The 4,755-nt window shown below is 37.7% G+C and overlaps 1 pseudogene; it reads right to left on the minus strand.

Annotated features, from left to right (window-relative positions):
- Positions 1–3,759: 3,759 nt before the first annotated feature.
- On the minus strand, positions 3,760–4,755 carry LOC114491105 (annotated as a pseudogene).

Genomic DNA, 4,755 nt, shown 5'->3' on the forward strand with positions numbered 1-4,755 from the left:
AAAGATTTTATTTATTTATTTTTGGAGAAAGAGAAGGAGAAAGAGAGGGAGAGAAACATTAATGTGTGGTTGCCTCTCATGCACCCCCAACTGGGGACCTGGCCTGTGACCCAGGCATGTGCCCTGACTAGGATTTGAACCAATGACCCTTTGGTTTTCAGGCTGGTGCCACATCAGCTAGGGCTGTACCACATCTTCTTTATCCAATCATTTATTGAAGGGCAAGAACACTTGGGCTGTTTTGGTGCCATGTTTTGGCTACCGTGAATAATGCTGCAATGAACATAGTGTACATATATCCTTGTGAATCAATGTTTTCAAGTTTTTTGAGTAGATACCCAGAAGAGGGGTTGCTGGGTTGCATGGTAACTCTATTCTTAATTTTTTTGAGTGCCCACAATACTGTTTTCCATAGTGGCTGTTCTAGTGTATATTTCCACCATTAGAAGATGAAGGTTCTTTTTTCCCCACTACAACCTCTCCAATACTAGTTATTACTTGTCTTGTCGATAACAGCCATTCTAATAGGTCTGTGGCAGTATCTCATTATATTTTTTAAAACAACTTTAGGTTCACAGCAAAACTGTGCAGAATGTACAGAGGTACAGAGTTTTTCCATTTATCCCTTGTCCCACATATTCATTGCCTCTGTTGTTATCAATATCCCCTACCTGAGTGATACATTTTTAAAATTTGCTGACACATTATTATTACCTAAAGTCAATAGTTTACATGGACTTAGAAGTCACTCTTGGTGAGGTATATTCTATGGGTTGGGACAAGTTTATTATGACTTGTACCCACCATTATGGTTTCATACATGAGTATTTTCACTGCCCTAAAAATCTTCCGTGTTCCTCCCCTTCATCCATCTCTTCCGAGAAACGGCTGACAATCACTGCTTCTCTTCCTGTCTCCATAGTCTTTTGCCTTTCCCAGAATGTCATATTTGAAATCATAGGGTATGTAGCCTTTTCAGATTGGCTTTTTTTCACTTAGTGATATGCATGAAAGTTTCTTACACGTCTTTTCATGGCTTGACAGCTCATTTCCTTTTAACACTGAAAAATATTCCATGGTCTGGACATATCACTCTTTACCCATTCACCTACTAAAAGACATCTTGGTCATTTCCATATTTTGGCAATTATATATAAAAGTGGTTATGAGCATGTAAAGGTTTTATGTGGACATGTTTTCAAACCCTTTGGGTAAGTACCAAGGAATGTTATTACTGGATGCTATAATAAAAGCATAATGTTTAGTTTGGAAAGAAACCAAACTGTCTTCCAAGTTAGCAGTACCATTCATTTTGCATTCACATCAGCAATTAATGAAAGCTCCTATTATTTCACATCCCTGCCAGCATTAGTGGTGTCAGTATTCCAGATTTTGGCCATTCCAATAGACTTGTAGTTGTATCTTGTTTTAATTTGTGCTTCCCTGATGACATAAGATATGGAATATTTTTATATGCTTATTTGCCATTTGTCTATCTTCTGTAGTGAAATGTCTGTTAAGGTTTTTGGCCTAATTTTTTAATCAGGTTCTTTGTTTTCTTATTGTTGAGTTTTAAATAGTTCATTATATATTTCAGATGACAATTCTCTATTAGATGTGCCTTCTGCAAATATGTTTTCACAGTGTGTGGCTCATCTCTTCACTGCCTCGACAGTGTCTGTCATGAGCAGAAATTTTTAGTGTTAATAAAGTACACCTGATCAATTTTTTTTGTTTTATGAGTCATTTGGTGTTGTGTCTAAAAATTTATCACCAATCCCCAAATCACCTAGATTTCCTTCTGTTATTATTTAGGAGTTTTACAATGTTGCATTTTCCTTTAGGTCTGTAATAATTTGAGTTAATTTTTGTGAAGGGTGTAAGGAACATTAGACTCATTTTCTTGTATATCAATGTCCAATTCTAGTACCACTTATTAAAAAGACTGTCCTGGCTCCATTGCATGGCCTTTGTTACTTGATCAAAGTTCTTATGATTATATTTATGTGAGTCTATTTCTAGGCTCTCTGGTTTGTTCCATTGATCTATTTGTCTGTCCTTTGCCAATACCACACTGTCTTGACTACTGTAGCTTTATAGTAAGTCTTGAGGTCCTACAACTTTATTCTTCTCCTTAAATATTGTATTGGCTAGTGTAGTCTTTTGCCTCTCCGTATAAACTTTAAAAATAGTTTGTCAATAACCACAAAATGACTTGCCTGGATTTTGATTGGGATTGCAATGAATCTATAAATCAAGTTGGGACATTTTACAACATTGAGCTTCCTACCCATGAACATGGGATAGCTCTCCATTGATCTAGTTCTTGGATTTCTTCATCAGAGTTTGATTACTTCTTCATGTAGATCATAAACATATTTTGTTAGCTTTATTCTTAAGTATTTCACTTTTATGTGTACTAATATAAATGGCATTGTTTTATAATTTCAAATTCCATTTGTTCATTGCTTATATATGAGGAAGCAATACTTTAAATATACCTTATTTAACTTTGTGCCCTGTAATTTTGCTATAATCGCATATTAGTTCCAAGAGTATTTCGTTTCTTTCAAATTTTCTATACATGACATTTGTAAACAAATATAGTTTTCTCAATACTTTCTTCTCAATCTTTATCCCTTTTTTCTTGTGTTAGTTAGTTTCCCAGTACAATATTGAAAAGCTGTAGTGCCTTTCCTTGCTTTGTTCCTGAACTTAGTGGGAAAGCTTTAAATTTCTCACCATTAGTTATGATATTAGCTGCAGATTTATTGTAGATACTCTTTATTCAGTTGGGGAAGTTTTCCTCTATTCCTAGTTTACTGAGAGTTTTTACTATGAGCGGGTGTTGAATTTTGTCAAATGCTTTTGTGCATTTACTAAGGTGTGATTGTGTGATTTTCTTTTTTAGCCTATTGATGTAATAGATTGCATTAATTGATTTTTTAAATGTAGAGTCAGCCTTATATACCTGTGATAAATTTTACTTGATCACGGTATATAATCTTTTTATAAATTGTTATATTCAGTTATCTAATATTTTGTTGAGAATTTTTGCATTTATGTTTGTGAGAGATACTGGTCTGTCATTTTCTTGTATGTCTTTGTCTGGTTTGGGTATTACAGTAATACTGACCTCATGCAGTAAGTTAGGAAGTACTCCCAATGCATCTATCCTTTGAAATGGATTGTAGAGAATTGGCATAATTTTGTCCTTAAATGTTTGTTAGAATTCATCTGGGTTGAACCTATCTGGGTGTGGTGCTTTCTTATTTTTGAAAGGTTATTAATTATTAATTCAATTTCTTAATAGATATAAACTAATCCAAGTGTGTCTATTTCTTTTTGTATAAGTTTAGCAGACTGTTTCTTTCAAGGAATTTGTCCATTTTATCTATGTTATCAAATTAATTGGGATAGAGTTGTTCATAATATTCATTTATTATCATTTTAATGTTTATGAGCTATGTTTGATCTCAAAGAGTTTGAATAGTTAACAAGTAAATATTTCCTTAAGAAATATTTTTAAACATACTGTTTTTTATTATAAAGTCATGCAGAAAATTGTTACACATATTTATGTTACACATATCTAAAATTATGTTTTTCTTTAAAAATAATTTATTCACTTCTGGCCACAAGGTACAGGACCGTGCAGGGCAGTGCCTGTGACTCCATAGTCGTCAGTCCCAGTCCCTGCATCTGCTCGTAGCTTGTGCAACACCAGGTTCATCCTGCCCCCAAGAGTGCACGCACATCCTAACAGCTGCAGAGTAGAGTGCATCACCATGTAGGAAGTTTAAACTTGAGTTTTCCAGCTTACTTGTAACTATTGAAATGGAACTAGCTGTTCCAAGTGTTGATTTCCCAAAACTCACAAATGAAGTCACAGGCAAATTCTGCTGTATGGCTCTTAGAGCCATATATGCTTTCAAAAAGGAGTTTCTTAAACAGCAGTGATTCAAGGCCCCTTCTGGGCTCCCAGCGTCCTCAGGCATAGGGCACCTGTGGCCCTGGACCAACAGCCCCTCGGGGTCCCCCACATCCTAGGGCAGCAATGGAGAAAGCACTGGCCAGGCCAAGCATGAGGAATTAACAGTCAGTTTTACTGGTCTCACATTAGGAATCCATGAGTCTTGAGGACCTCTGTGTGTCTGTCAGTCTTCTCTGTCTGTGTTCTTTTTGGCCTGTTTCTGCAGCCTCATGAGCTGCTTTTTCCTTCTGGTAATGAAACTCGGCCTTCTCCTTCCTCTTCTGCTCTAGAGTCGCTGAGACTGCCTGTTACTTTCAGCCAACCTCCTGGGCCAGGTGCCCTAGGTAGGCAAACTTCTGAGCAGGCTTCAGTCCCACAACCTTGGGGGCCACAGGAACCACTGTTCGCTTTTACTTGTCATAGTGTGGGAGGATCCTATCAAACACCTTGAGGCAGTCCAAGGCAACCTGACCTCCCTTCCTCTTGCAGGGCAGTGTGCCTCCCCACCGGCCTGCCCAGAGGCACAGCTGGGGGCTCAGACTTGGTAAAGGCCAAATGCTGGCTTGGTGTTCATCCACTTAAGGAGTAACGCCAGGTGCTTCCCTTGTTTCTGTAGAAATTGCCAGAAATGTCAATGCCCTCATAGCGCACAAGTACCACTTTCTGGCCCAGCAGTACCTGCTTAGCCACAAGGCCATCAGGCGGCCCAGGAGGTGGCACCTGCCATCAAGTGCCAGGACCTGCCCCTCTACCATCTTTGGCAGCTGTCTGGGAAAGTAAAA

The sequence above is a fragment of the Phyllostomus discolor genome, chromosome 2 (assembly GCF_004126475.2).
Source record: "Phyllostomus discolor isolate MPI-MPIP mPhyDis1 chromosome 2, mPhyDis1.pri.v3, whole genome shotgun sequence".
Taxonomy (NCBI): Eukaryota; Metazoa; Chordata; class Mammalia; order Chiroptera; family Phyllostomidae; genus Phyllostomus; species Phyllostomus discolor.